At 38.5% G+C, this 14607-nt stretch overlaps 14 non-coding genes across 14 annotated transcripts; all 14 read right to left on the reverse strand.

Moving 5' to 3' along the window:
• Window positions 1-18: 18 nt before the first annotated feature.
• On the reverse strand, window positions 19-90 carry TRNAC-GCA (transfer RNA cysteine (anticodon GCA)). Its single transcript has one exon. It is a non-coding gene; the product is annotated as a tRNA-Cys (tRNA).
• A 997-nt stretch (window positions 91-1087) lies between these two features.
• On the reverse strand, window positions 1088-1159 carry TRNAC-GCA (transfer RNA cysteine (anticodon GCA)). Its single transcript has one exon. It is a non-coding gene; the product is annotated as a tRNA-Cys (tRNA).
• Window positions 1160-2167: 1008 nt separating this feature from the next.
• Window positions 2168-2239, reverse strand: TRNAC-GCA (transfer RNA cysteine (anticodon GCA)). Its single transcript has one exon. It is a non-coding gene; the product is annotated as a tRNA-Cys (tRNA).
• Window positions 2240-3236: 997 nt separating this feature from the next.
• Window positions 3237-3308, reverse strand: TRNAC-GCA (transfer RNA cysteine (anticodon GCA)). Its single transcript has one exon. It is a non-coding gene; the product is annotated as a tRNA-Cys (tRNA).
• A 1008-nt stretch (window positions 3309-4316) lies between these two features.
• TRNAC-GCA (transfer RNA cysteine (anticodon GCA)) lies at window positions 4317-4388 on the reverse strand. Its single transcript has one exon. It is a non-coding gene; the product is annotated as a tRNA-Cys (tRNA).
• Window positions 4389-5385: 997 nt separating this feature from the next.
• Window positions 5386-5457, reverse strand: TRNAC-GCA (transfer RNA cysteine (anticodon GCA)). Its single transcript has one exon. It is a non-coding gene; the product is annotated as a tRNA-Cys (tRNA).
• A 1008-nt stretch (window positions 5458-6465) lies between these two features.
• TRNAC-GCA (transfer RNA cysteine (anticodon GCA)) lies at window positions 6466-6537 on the reverse strand. The gene has a single exon. It is a non-coding gene; the product is annotated as a tRNA-Cys (tRNA).
• A 997-nt stretch (window positions 6538-7534) lies between these two features.
• TRNAC-GCA (transfer RNA cysteine (anticodon GCA)) lies at window positions 7535-7606 on the reverse strand. The gene has a single exon. It is a non-coding gene; the product is annotated as a tRNA-Cys (tRNA).
• A 1008-nt stretch (window positions 7607-8614) lies between these two features.
• On the reverse strand, window positions 8615-8686 carry TRNAC-GCA (transfer RNA cysteine (anticodon GCA)). The gene has a single exon. It is a non-coding gene; the product is annotated as a tRNA-Cys (tRNA).
• A 997-nt stretch (window positions 8687-9683) lies between these two features.
• TRNAC-GCA (transfer RNA cysteine (anticodon GCA)) lies at window positions 9684-9755 on the reverse strand. The gene has a single exon. It is a non-coding gene; the product is annotated as a tRNA-Cys (tRNA).
• Window positions 9756-10762: 1007 nt separating this feature from the next.
• TRNAC-GCA (transfer RNA cysteine (anticodon GCA)) lies at window positions 10763-10834 on the reverse strand. Its single transcript has one exon. It is a non-coding gene; the product is annotated as a tRNA-Cys (tRNA).
• Window positions 10835-11831: 997 nt separating this feature from the next.
• TRNAC-GCA (transfer RNA cysteine (anticodon GCA)) lies at window positions 11832-11903 on the reverse strand. Its single transcript has one exon. It is a non-coding gene; the product is annotated as a tRNA-Cys (tRNA).
• A 1008-nt stretch (window positions 11904-12911) lies between these two features.
• TRNAC-GCA (transfer RNA cysteine (anticodon GCA)) lies at window positions 12912-12983 on the reverse strand. Its single transcript has one exon. It is a non-coding gene; the product is annotated as a tRNA-Cys (tRNA).
• Window positions 12984-13980: 997 nt separating this feature from the next.
• TRNAC-GCA (transfer RNA cysteine (anticodon GCA)) lies at window positions 13981-14052 on the reverse strand. Its single transcript has one exon. It is a non-coding gene; the product is annotated as a tRNA-Cys (tRNA).
• Window positions 14053-14607: the final 555 nt, after the last annotated feature.

Raw genomic sequence — 14607 nt, forward strand, 5'->3', positions numbered from 1 at the left:
AAGAACCAAAACATGCCAAGGGGACACCTGGATTTGAACCAGGGACCTCTTGATCTGCAGTCAAATGCTCTACCACTGAGCTATATCCCCACCTGTTTGTGAGAGTCGGAATGAAAATATATCAGTACCTCATGAAAGAGTGTGAGCATCATGCTCAGTTGGGCCGGAAAGTACAAGCTTGAAACTGTGGAACAGGAGAAGTAGTTCTTAATATTATTTATTGAAGGAAAACGGGATCGTTTAAAAAATATATTTATATGTTTCATTGTTATTTTATTTGAACAGGCAGTGGTCCATAGGACCAATGCCTGTACATAAAATGCTTGTTTTGAAACATTCTCAAAGGGGAAGAGGTTTTTACGGGACGCCTTATCCTTTCGCGGATTGGTTACCACAATCACCGAGATGGTGGTGAAGTATGATTGTTTTGGGCCAAATGATGGCCGAAAAACATTTCTACATACCACTGCAATTTGGTATTTGGAAGGTACACCCAAATGTCCCTTTCAAGTACCATCAATTTAATATATCAGAAAAGGCCATTTTGTGTTCGAAAATGACCTGAGTCTTCGAGCCAGCCTTTTTTCATCTGCAACGAGGGTTCATACATTTTGCACGTAGGCAGAGGTTTTAAGGAGAAATTAAATAGTTTCTACGTTGCACAAGAATGAAGTGCTTTAAACAAACACATATTTTGTATGCACAGAGGAGAGGAGGAATATATGTAAGACTGAGGACACATGTTAAATGAGAAATAGATTGACTGCAGCGCTGCCGAGTATACTATGCCATTTCTTTAGTGCGCTACAAGGAAGCACCAAACTGTATAACAAAGTTTTCAATTGTTTTCATAGTCATTCTCTTTGTTTGAAGCTGTGAAAGGAAGAGCCGGATTCCAAAATAAATCAATGATGTTTCAGAAAGTTCCCACGCCCTGTGTAAAAATGCATTTATTCCCAGGTTTTGAGCAGTGACACTGTAATGCTAATAAAGTATAAGATCCAACTGAACACTGACTCTGTCAATGGTGATCCAAAGGGACTTTATGAAAGATCCTAGCTACAAACACCAGAACCAAAATAGGTTTAGGGGACACCCGGATTTGAACCAGGGACCTCTTGATCTGCAGTCAAATGCTCTACCACTGAGCTATATCCCCAACTGTTTTCAAACATCAGAATGACAATATAACAGTACATCATGAAAGAGTGAGAGGCTCAAGCTCAGTTGGGCCACAAAGTACGAGCTTGAAACTGTGGAAAAGGAGAAGTAGTTCTTAATATTATTAATTAAAGGAAAACAGGATCATTTAAAAAACAAAATGTATATGTTTAATTGTTATTTTATTTGAATAGGCAGTGGTCCATAGGACCAATATCTGTAATTAAAATGTTTGTTTTGAAACATTCTCAAAGAGGAACAGGTTTTTACGAGACTACTTATCTTTGTGGAATGATTACCACAATCACTGATATGGTGGTGAAGTATGATTGTTTTGGGTCAAATTACGGTGAAAAAACATTTCTACATACCACTACAATTTGGTATTTGAAGGTACAACCAAACACCCATTTCATGTACTTTCGATTTAATACATCAGAAAAAGCAATTTTGTGTTCGCAAATGGCCTGGTTTCTCAGACCAGCCTGCTTGCACCTGCAACTAGGGTTCATACATCTTGTACGTGGGCAGCGTTTTTTAGTAGAAAGTAAATGGATTATGCATTGCACAAAAATGAAGTGCTTCAAACAAACACATACTTTGTATGCACAGAGAAGAGGTGGAATACATGTAAGACTGAGGACACAGGTTAAATGAGGAATAGATTGACTGCATTTCTGCCTACTTTTCTATGCAATTTCTGTAGTGCGATCGAAGGAAGCACCAAACTGTAAAACAAAGTTGTCAATTGCTTTCATAGTCCATTCCCTTTGTTTGGTGCTGTGAAAGGAAGAGCCAGATTCCAAAATAAATCAATGCTTTTTCAGACATTTCCCATACGAAATACCGAGCCCTGTATAAAAATGCATTTACTCTCAGGTTTTGAGCAGTGACATTGTAATGCTATTAAAGTGTAAGATCCAAGCGAACACTGACTCTGTCAATGATGATCCAAAGGGGTTTTATGAAAAGTCCCAGCTACAAACACAAGAACCAAAACAGGCCAAGGGGACACCTGGATTTGAACCAGGGACCTCTTGATCTGCAGTCAAATGCTCTACCACTGAGCTATATCCCCACCGGTTTGTGTGAGTCGGAATGAAAATATATCAGTACCTCATGAAAGAGTGTGAGCATAATGCTCAGTTGGGCCGGAAAGTACAAGCTTGAAACTGTGGAACAGGAGAAGTAGTTCTTAATATTATTTATTGAAGGAAAACGGGATCGTTTAAAAAAAATATTTATATGTTTCATTGTTATTTTATTTGAACAGGCAGTGGTCCATAGGACCAATGCCTGTACATAAAATGCTTGTTTTGAAACATACTCAAAGGGGAAGAGGTTTTTACGGGACGCCTTATCCTTTCGCGGATTGGTTACCACAATCACCGAGATGGTGGTGAAGTATGATTGTTTTGGGCCAAATGATGGACGAAAAACATTTCTACATACCACTGCAATTTGGTATTTGGAAGGTACACCCAAACGTCCCTTTCAAGTACCATCAATTTAATATATCAGAAAAGGCCATTTTGTGTTCGAAAATGGCCTGAGTCTTCGAGCCAGCCTTTTTTCATCTGCAACGAGGGTTCATACATTTTGCACGTAGGCAGAGGTTTTAAGGAGAAATTAAATAGTTTCTACGTTGCACAAGAATGAAGTGCTTTAAACAAACACATATTTTGTATGCACAGAGGAGAGGGGGAATATATGTAAGACTGAGGACACAGGTTAAATGAGAAATAGATTGACTGCAGCGCTGCCGAGTATACTATGCCATTTCTTTAGTGCGCTACAAGGAAGCACCAAACTGTATAACAAAGTTTTCAATTGTTTTCATAGTGATTCTCTTTGCTTGAAGCTGTGAAAGGAAGAGCCGGATTCCAAAATAAATCAATGATGTTTCAGAAAGTTCCCACGCCCTGTGTAAAAATGCATTTATTCCCAGGTTTTGAGCAGTGACACTGTAATGCTAATAAAGTATAAGATCCAACTGAACACTGACTCTGTCAATGGTGATCCATAGGGACTTTATGAAAGATCCCAGCTACAAACACCAAAACCAAAATAGGTTTAGGGGACACCCGGATTTGAACCAGGGACCTCTTGATCTGCAGTCAAATGCTCTACCACTGAGCTATATCCCCAACTGTTTTCAAAGATCAGAATGACAATATATCAGTACATCATGAAAGAGTGAGAGGCTCAAGCTCAGTTGGGCCACAAAGTACGAGCTTGAAACTGTGGAAAAGGAGAAGTAGTTCTTAATATTATTAATTAAAGGAAAACAGGATCATTTAAAAAACAAAATGTATATGTTTAATTGTTATTTTATTTGAATAGGCAGTGGTCCATAGGACCAATATCTGTAATTAAAATGTTTGTTTTGAAACATTCTCAAAGGGGAAGAGGTTTTTACGAGACTACTTATCTTTGTGGATTGATTACCACAATCACTGATATGGTGGTGAAGTATGATTGTTTTGGGCCAAATTACGGTGAAAAAACATTTCTGCATACCACTACAATTTGGTATTTGAAGGTACAACCAAACACCCCTTTCATGTACCTTCGATTTAATACATCAGAAAAAGCTATTTTGTGTTCGCAAATGGCCTGGTTTCTCAGACCAGCCTGCTTGCACCTGCAACTAGGGTTCGTACATCTTGTACGTGGGCAGCGTATTTTAGTAGAAAGTAAATAGATTATGCATTGCACAAAAATGAAGTGCTTCAAACAAACACATACTTTGTATGCACAGAGAAGAGGTGGAATACATGTAAGACTGAGGACACAGGTTAAATGAGGAATGGATTGACTGCATTGCTGCCCACTTTTCTATGCAATTTCTGTAGTGCGATTGAAGGAAGCACTAAACTGTAAAACAAAGTTGCCAATTGCTTTCATAGTCCATTCCCTTTGTTTGGTGCTGTGAAAGGAAGAGCCAGATTCCAAAATAAATCAATGCTTTTTCAGACATTTCCCATACGGAATACCGAGCCCTGTATAAAAATGCATTTACTCTCAGGTTTTGAGCAGTGACATTGTAATGCTGTTAAAGTGTAAGATCCAAGCGAACACTGACTCTGTCAATGATGATCCAAAGGGGTTTTATGAAAAGTCCCAGCTACAAACACAAGAACCAAAACATGCCAAGGGGACACCTGGATTTGAACCAGGGACCTCTTGATCTGCAGTCAAATGCTCTACCACTGAGCTATATCCCCACCTGTTTGTGAGAGTCGGAATGAAAATATATCAGTACCTCATGAAAGAGTGTGAGCATCATGCTCAGTTGGGCCGGAAAGTACAAGCTTGAAACTGTGGAACAGGAGAAGTAGTTCTTAATATTATTTATTGAAGGAAAACGGGATCGTTTAAAAAAAATATTTATATGTTTCATTGTTATTTTATTTGAACAGGCAGTGGCCCATAGGACCAATGCCTGTACATAAAATGCTTGTTTTGAAACATACTCAAAGGGGAAGAGGTTTTTACGGGATGCCTTATCCTTTCGCGGATTGGTTACCACAATCACCGAGATGGTGGTGAAGTATGATTGTTTTGGGCCAAATGATGGACGAAAAACATTTCTACATACCACTGCAATTTGGTATTTGGAATTTACACCCAAACGTCCCTTTCAAGTACCATCAATTTAATATATCAGAAAAGGCCATTTTGTGTTCGAAAATGGCCTGAGTCTTCGAGCCAGCCTTTTTTCATCTGCAACGAGGGTTCATACATTTTGCACGTAGGCAGAGGTTTTAAGGAGAAATTAAATAGTTTCTACGTTGCACAAGAATGAAGTGCTTTAAACAAACACATATTTTGTATGCACAGAGGAGAGGGGGAATATATGTAAGACTGAGGACACAGGTTAAATGAGAAATAGATTGACTGCAGCGCTGCCGAGTATACTATGCCATTTCTTTAGTGCGCTACAAGGAAGCACCAAACTGTATAACAAAGTTTTCAATTGTTTTCATAGTGATTCTCTTTGCTTGAAGCTGTGAAAGGAAGAGCCGGATTCCAAAATAAATCAATGATGTTTCAGAAAGTTCCCACGCCCTGTGTAAAAATGCATTTATTCCCAGGTTTTGAGCAGTGACACTGTAATGCTAATAAAGTATAAGATCCAACTGAACACTGACTCTGTCAATGGTGATCCATAGGGACTTTATGAAAGATCCCAGCTACAAACACCAAAACCAAAATAGGTTTAGGGGACACCCGGATTTGAACCAGGGACCTCTTGATCTGCAGTCAAATGCTCTACCACTGAGCTATATCCCCAACTGTTTTCAAAGATCAGAATGACAATATATCAGTACATCATGAAAGAGTGAGAGGCTCAAGCTCAGTTGGGCCACAAAGTACGAGCTTGAAACTGTGGAAAAGGAGAAGTAGTTCTTAATATTATTAATTAAAGGAAAACAGGATCATTTAAAAAACAAAATGTATATGTTTAATTGTTATTTTATTTGAATAGGCAGTGGTCCATAGGACCAATATCTGTAATTAAAATGTTTGTTTTGAAACATTCTCAAAGAGGAACAGGTTTTTACGAGACTACTTATCTTTGTGGAATGATTACCACAATCACTGATATGGTGGTGAAGTATGATTGTTTTGGGTCAAATTACGGTGAAAAAACATTTCTACATACCACTACAATTTGGTATTTGAAGGTACAACCAAACACCCATTTCATGTACCTTCGATTTAATACATCAGAAAAAGCAATTTTGTGTTCGCAAATGGCCTGGTTTCTCAGACCAGCCTGCTTGCACCTGCAACTAGGGTTCATACATCTTGTACGTGGGCAGCGTTTTTTAGTAGAAAGTAAATAGATTATGCATTGCACAAAAATGAAGTGCTTCAAACAAACACATACTTTGTATGCACAGAGAAGAGGTGGAATACATGTAAGACTGAGGACACAGGTTAAATGAGGAATAGATTGACTGCATTTCTGCCTACTTTTCTATGCAATTTCTGTAGTGCGATCGAAGGAAGCACCAAACTGTAAAACAAAGTTGTCAATTGCTTTCATAGTCCATTCCCTTTGTTTGGTGCTGTGAAAGGAAGAGCCAGATTCCAAAATAAATCAATGCTTTTTCAGACATTTCCCATACGAAATACCGAGCCCTGTATAAAAATGCATTTACTCTCAGGTTTTGAGCAGTGACATTGTAATGCTATTAAAGTGTAAGATCCAAGCGAACACTGACTCTGTCAATGATGATCCAAAGGGGTTTTATGAAAAGTCCCAGCTACAAACACAAGAACCAAAACAGGCCAAGGGGACACCTGGATTTGAACCAGGGACCTCTTGATCTGCAGTCAAATGCTCTACCACTGAGCTATATCCCCACCTGTTTGTGTGAGTCGGAATGAAAATATATCAGTACCTCATGAAAGAGTGTGAGCATAATGCTCAGTTGGGCCGGAAAGTACAAGCTTGAAACTGTGGAACAGGAGAAGTAGTTCTTAATATTATTTATTGAAGGAAAACGGGATCGTTTAAAAAAAATATTTATATGTTTCATTGTTATTTTATTTGAACAGGCAGTGGTCCATAGGACCAATGCCTGTACATAAAATGCTTGTTTTGAAACATACTCAAAGGGGAAGAGGTTTTTACGGGACGCCTTATCCTTTCGCGGATTGGTTACCACAATCACCGAGATGGTGGTGAAGTATGATTGTTTTGGGCCAAATGATGGACGAAAAACATTTCTACATACCACTGCAATTTGGTATTTGGAAGGTACACCCAAACGTCCCTTTCAAGTACCATCAATTTAATATATCAGAAAAGGCCATTTTGTGTTCGAAAATGGCCTGAGTCTTCGAGCCAGCCTTTTTTCATCTGCAACGAGGGTTCATACATTTTGCACGTAGGCAGAGGTTTTAAGGAGAAATTAAATAGTTTCTACGTTGCACAAGAATGAAGTGCTTTAAACAAACACATATTTTGTATGCACAGAGGAGAGGGGGAATATATGTAAGACTGAGGACACAGGTTAAATGAGAAATAGATTGACTGCAGCGCTGCCGAGTATACTATGCCATTTCTTTAGTGCGCTACAAGGAAGCACCAAACTGTATAACAAAGTTTTCAATTGTTTTCATAGTGATTCTCTTTGCTTGAAGCTGTGAAAGGAAGAGCCGGATTCCAAAATAAATCAATGATGTTTCAGAAAGTTCCCACGCCCTGTGTAAAAATGCATTTATTCCCAGGTTTTGAGCAGTGACACTGTAATGCTAATAAAGTATAAGATCCAACTGAACACTGACTCTGTCAATGGTGATCCATAGGGACTTTATGAAAGATCCCAGCTCCAAACACCAAAACCAAAATAGGTTTAGGGGACACCCGGATTTGAACCAGGGACCTCTTGATCTGCAGTCAAATGCTCTACCACTGAGCTATATCCCCACCTGTTTTCAAAGATCAGAATGACAATATATCAGTACATCATGAAAGAGTGAGAGGCTCAAGCTCAGTTGGGCCACAAAGTACGAGCTTGAAACTGTGGAAAAGGAGAAGTAGTTCTTAATATTATTAATTAAAGGAAAACAGGATCATTTAAAAAACAAAATGTATATGTTTAATTGTTATTTTATTTGAATAGGCAGTGGTCCATAGGACCAATATCTGTAATTAAAATGTTTGTTTTGAAACATTCTCAAAGGGGAAGAGGTTTTTACGAGACTACTTATCTTTGTGGATTGATTACCACAATCACTGATATGGTGGTGAAGTATGATTGTTTTGGGCCAAATTACGGTGAAAAAACATTTCTGCATACCACTACAATTTGGTATTTGAAGGTACAACCAAACACCCCTTTCATGTACCTTCGATTTAATACATCAGAAAAAGCTATTTTGTGTTCGCAAATGGCCTGGTTTCTCAGACCAGCCTGCTTGCACCTGCAACTAGGGATCGTACATCTTGTACGTGGGCAGCGTATTTTAGTAGAAAGTAAATAGATTATGCATTGCACAAAAATGAAGTGCTTCAAACAAACACATACTTTGTATGCACAGAGAAGAGGTGGAATACATGTAAGACTGAGGACACAGGTTAAATGAGGAATAGATTGACTGCATTGCTGCCCACTTTTCTATGCAATTTCTGTAGTGTGATTGAAGGAAGCACTAAACTGTAAAACAAAGTTGCCAATTGCTTTCATAGTCCATTCCCTTTGTTTGGTGCTGTGAAAGGAAGAGCCAGATTCCAAAATAAATCAATGCTTTTTCAGACATTTCCCATACGGAATACCGAGCCCTGTATAAAAATGCATTCACTCTCAGGTTTTGAGCAGTGACATTGTAATGCTGTTAAAGTGTAAGATCCAAGCGAACACTGACTCTGTCAATGATGATCCAAAGGGGTTTTATGAAAAGTCCCAGCTACAAACACAAGAACCAAAACATGCCAAGGGGACACCTGGATTTGAACCAGGGACCTCTTGATCTGCAGTCAAATGCTCTACCACTGAGCTATATCCCCACCTGTTTGTGAGAGTCGGAATGAAAATATATCAGTACCTCATGAAAGAGTGTGAGCATCATGCTCAGTTGGGCCGGAAAGTACAAGCTTGAAACTGTGGAACAGGAGAAGTAGTTCTTAATATTATTTATTGAAGGAAAACGGGATCGTTTAAAAAATATATTTATATGTTTCATTGTTATTTTATTTGAACAGGCAGTGGTCCATAGGACCAATGCCTGTACATAAAATGCTTGTTTTGAAACATTCTCAAAGGGGAAGAGGTTTTTACGGGACGCCTTATCCTTTCGCGGATTGGTTACCACAATCACCGAGATGGTGGTGAAGTATGATTGTTTTGGGCCAAATGATGGACGAAAAACATTTCTACATACCACTGCAATTTGGTATTTGGAAGGTACACCCAAATGTCCCTTTCAAGTACCATCAATTTAATATATCAGAAAAGGCCATTTTGTGTTCGAAAATGACCTGAGTCTTCGAGCCAGCCTTTTTTCATCTGCAACGAGGGTTCATACATTTTGCACGTAGGCAGAGGTTTTAAGGAGAAATTAAATAGTTTCTACGTTGCACAAGAATGAAGTGCTTTAAACAAACACATATTTTGTATGCACAGAGGAGAGGAGGAATATATGTAAGACTGAGGACACATGTTAAATGAGAAATAGATTGACTGCAGCGCTGCCGAGTATACTATGCCATTTCTTTAGTGCGCTACAAGGAAGCACCAAACTGTATAACAAAGTTTTCAATTGTTTTCATAGTCATTCTCTTTGTTTGAAGCTGTGAAAGGAAGAGCCGGATTCCAAAATAAATCAATGATGTTTCAGAAAGTTCCCACGCCCTGTGTAAAAATGCATTTATTCCCAGGTTTTGAGCAGTGACACTGTAATGCTAATAAAGTATAAGATCCAACTGAACACTGACTCTGTCAATGGTGATCCAAAGGGACTTTATGAAAGATCCTAGCTACAAACACCAGAACCAAAATAGGTTTAGGGGACACCCGGATTTGAACCAGGGACCTCTTGATCTGCAGTCAAATGCTCTACCACTGAGCTATATCCCCAACTGTTTCAAACATCAGAATGACAATATAACAGTACATCATGAAAGAGTGAGAGGCTCAAGCTCAGTTGGGCCACAAAGTACGAGCTTGAAACTGTGGAAAAGGAGAAGTAGTTCTTAATATTATTAATTAAAGGAAAACAGGATCATTTAAAAAACAAAATGTATATGTTTAATTGTTATTTTATTTGAATAGGCAGTGGTCCATAGGACCAATATCTGTAATTAAAATGTTTGTTTTGAAACATTCTCAAAGAGGAACAGGTTTTTACGAGACTACTTATCTTTGTGGAATGATTACCACAATCACTGATATGGTGGTGAAGTATGATTGTTTTGGGTCAAATTACGGTGAAAAAACATTTCTACATACCACTACAATTTGGTATTTGAAGGTACAACCAAACACCCATTTCATGTACCTTCGATTTAATACATCAGAAAAAGCAATTTTGTGTTCGCAAATGGCCTGGTTTCTCAGACCAGCCTGCTTGCACCTGCAACTAGGGTTCATACATCTTGTACGTGGGCAGCGTTTTTTAGTAGAAAGTAAATAGATTATGCATTGCACAAAAATGAAGTGCTTCAAACAAACACATACTTTGTATGCACAGAGAAGAGGTGGAATACATGTAAGACTGAGGACACAGGTTAAATGAGGAATAGATTGACTGCATTTCTGCCTACTTTTCTATGCAATTTCTGTAGTGCGATCGAAGGAAGCACCAAACTGTAAAACAAAGTTGTCAATTGCTTTCATAGTCCATTCCCTTTGTTTGGTGCTGTGAAAGGAAGAGCCAGATTCCAAAATAAATCAATGCTTTTTCAGACATTTCCCATACGAAATACCGAGCCCTGTATAAAAATGCATTTACTCTCAGGTTTTGAGCAGTGACATTGTAATGCTATTAAAGTGTAAGATCCAAGCGAACACTGACTCTGTCAATGATGATCCAAAGGGGTTTTATGAAAAGTCCCAGCTACAAACACAAGAACCAAAACAGGCCAAGGGGACACCTGGATTTGAACCAGGGACCTCTTGATCTGCAGTCAAATGCTCTACCACTGAGCTATATCCCCACCTGTTTGTGTGAGTCGGAATGAAAATATATCAGTACCTCATGAAAGAGTGTGAGCATAATGCTCAGTTGGGCCGGAAAGTACAAGCTTGAAACTGTGGAACAGGAGAAGTAGTTCTTAATATTATTTATTGAAGGAAAACGGGATCGTTTAAAAAAAATATTTATATGTTTCATTGTTATTTTATTTGAACAGGCAGTGGTCCATAGGACCAATGCCTGTACATAAAATGCTTGTTTTGAAACATACTCAAAGGGGAAGAGGTTTTTACGGGACGCCTTATCCTTTCGCGGATTGGTTACCACAATCACCGAGATGGTGGTGAAGTATGATTGTTTTGGGCCAAATGATGGACGAAAAATATTTCTACATACCACTGCAATTTGGTATTTGGAAGGTACACCCAAACGTCCCTTTCAAGTACCATCAATTTAATATCTCAGAAAAGGCCATTTTGTGTTCGAAAATGGCCTGAGTCTTCGAGCCAGCCTTTTTTCATCTGCAACGAGGGTTCATACATTTTGCACGTAGGCAGAGGTTTTAAGGAGAAATTAAATAGTTTCTACGTTGCACAAGAATGAAGTGCTTTAAACAAACACATATTTTGTATGCACAGAGGAGAGGGGGAATATATGTAAGACTGAGGACACAGGTTAAATGAGAAATAGATTGACTGCAGCGCTGCCGAGTATACTATGCCATTTCTTTAGTGCGCTACAAGGAAGCACCAAACTGTATAACAAAGTTTTCAATTGTTTTCATAGTGATTCTCTTTGCTTGAAGCTGTGAAAGGAAGAGCCGGATTCCAAAATAAATCAATGATGTTTCAGAAAGTTCCCACGCCCTGTGTAAAAATGCATTTATTCCCAGGTTTTGAGCAGTGACACTGTAATGCTAATAAAGTATAAGATCCAACTGAACACTGACTCTGTCAATGGTGATCCATAGGGACTTTATGAAAGATCCCAGCTACAAACACCAAAACCAAAATAGTTTTAGGGGACACCCGGATTTGAACCAGGGACCTCTTGATCTGCAGTCAAATGCTCTACCACTGAGCTATATCCCCAACTGTTTTAAAAGATCAGAATGACAATATATCAGTACATCATGAAAGAGTGAGAGGCTCAAGCTCAGTTGGGCCACAAAGTACGAGCTTGAAACTGTGGAAAAGGAGAAGTAGTTCTTAATATTATTAATTAAAGGAAAACAGGATCATTTAAAAAACAAAATGTATATGTTTAATTGTTATTTTATTTGAATAGGCAGTGGTCCATAGGACCAATATCTGTAATTAAAATGTTTGTTTTGAAACATTCTCAAAGGGGAAGAGGTTTTTACGAGACTACTTATCTTTGTGGATTGATTACCACAATCACTGATATGGTGGTGAAGTATGATTGTTTTGGGCCAAATTACGGTGAAAAAACATTTGTGCATACCACTACAATTTGGTATTTGAAGGTACAACCAAACACCCCTTTCATGTACCTTCGATTTAATACATCAGAAAAAGCTATTTTGTGTTCGCAAATGGCCTGGTTTCTCAGACCAGCCTGCTTGCACCTGCAACTAGGGTTCGTACATCTTGTACGTGGGCAGCGTATTTTAGTAGAAAGTAAATAGATTATGCATTGCACAAAAATGAAGTGCTTCAAACAAACACATACTTTGTATGCACAGAGAAGAGGTGGAATACATGTAAGACTGAGGACACAGGTTAAATGAGGAATAGATTGACTGCATTGCTGCCCACTTTTCTATGCAATTTCTGTAGTGCGATTGAAGGAAGCACTAAACTGTAAAACAAAGTTGCCAATTGCTTTCATAGTCCATTCCCTTTGTTTGGTGCTGTGAAAGGAAGAGCCAGATTCCAAAATAAATCAATGCTTTTTCAGACATTTCCCATACGGAATACCGAGCCCTGTATAAAAATGCATTTACTCTCAGGTTTTGAGCAGTGACATTGTAATGCTGTTAAAGTGTAAGATCCAAGCGAACACTGACTCTGTCAATGATGATCCAAAGGGGTTTTATGAAAAGTCCCAGCTACAAACACAAGAACCAAAACATGCCAAGGGGACACCTGGATTTGAACCAGGGACCTCTTGATCTGCAGTCAAATGCTCTACCACTGAGCTATATCCCCACCTGTTTGTGAGAGTCGGAATGAAAATATATCAGTACCTCATGAAAGAGTGTGAGCATCATGCTCAGTTGGGCCGGAAAGTACAAGCTTGAAACTGTGGAACAGGAGAAGTAGTTCTTAATATTATTTATTGAAGGAAAACGGGATCGTTTAAAAAAAATATTTATATGTTTCATTGTTATTTTATTTGAACAGGCAGTGGTCCATAGGACCAATGCCTGTACATAAAATGCTTGTTTTGAAACATTCTCAAAGGGGAAGAGGTTTTTACGGGACGCCTTATCCTTTCGCGGATTGGTTACCACAATCACCGAGATGGTGGTGAAGTATGATTGTTTTGGGCCAAATGATGGACGAAAAACATTTCTACATACCACTGCAATTTGGTATTTGGAAGGTACACCCAAATGTCCCTTTCAAGTACCATCAATTTAATATATCAGAAAAGGCCATTTTGTGTTCGAAAATGACCTGAGTCTTCGAGCCAGCCTTTTTTCATCTGCAACGAGGGTTCATACATTTTGCACGTAGGCAGAGGTTTTAAGGAGAAATTAAATAGTTTCTACGTTGCACAAGAATGAAGTGCTTTAAACAAACACATATTTTGTATGCACAGAGGAGAGGAGGAATATATGTAAGACTGAGGACACATGTTAAATGAGAAATAGATTGACTGCAGCGCTGCCGAGTATACTATGCCATTTCTTTAGTGCGCTACAAGAAAGCACCAAACTGTATAACAAAGTTTTCAATTGTTTTCATAGTCATTCTCTTTGTTTGAAGCTGTGAAAGGAAGAGCCGGATTCCAAAATAAATCAATGATGTTTCAGAAAGTTCCCACGCCCTGTGTAAAAATGCATTTATTCCCAGGTTTTGAGCAGTGACACTGTAATGCTAATAAAGTATAAGATCCAACTGAACACTGACTCTGTCAATGGTGATCCAAAGGGACTTTATGAAAGATCCTAGCTACAAACACCAGAACCAAAATAGGTTTAGGGGACACCCGGATTTGAACCAGGGACCTCTTGATCTGCAGTCAAATGCTCTACCACTGAGCTATATCCCCAACTGTTTTCAAAGATCAGAATGACAATATAACAGTACATCATGAAAGAGTGAGAGGCTCAAGCTCAGCTGGGCCACAAAGTACGAGCTTGAAACTGTGGAAAAGGAGAAGTAGTTCTTAATATTATTAATTAAAGGAAAACAGGATCATTTAAAAAACAAAATGTATATGTTTAATTGTTATTTTATTTGAATAGGCAGTGGTCCATAGGACCAATATCTGTAATTAAAATGTTTGTTTTGAAACATTCTCAAAGAGGAACAGGTTTTACGAGACTACTTATCTTTGTGGAATGATTACCACAATCACTGATATGGTGGTGAAGTATGATTGTTTTGGGTCAAATTACGGTGAAAAAACATTTCTACATACCACTACAATTTGGTATTTGAAGGTACAACCAAACACCCATTTCATGTACCTTCGATTTAATACATCAGAAAAAGCAATTTTGTGTTCGCAAATGGCCTGGTTTCTCAGACCAGCCTGCTTGCACCTGCAACTAGGGTTCATACATCTTGTACGTGGGCAGCGTTTTTTAGTAGAAAGTAAATA

Source organism: Triturus cristatus, chromosome 4_1 (genome assembly GCF_964204655.1).
Source record: "Triturus cristatus chromosome 4_1, aTriCri1.1, whole genome shotgun sequence".
Classification (NCBI taxonomy): Eukaryota; Metazoa; Chordata; class Amphibia; order Caudata; family Salamandridae; genus Triturus; species Triturus cristatus.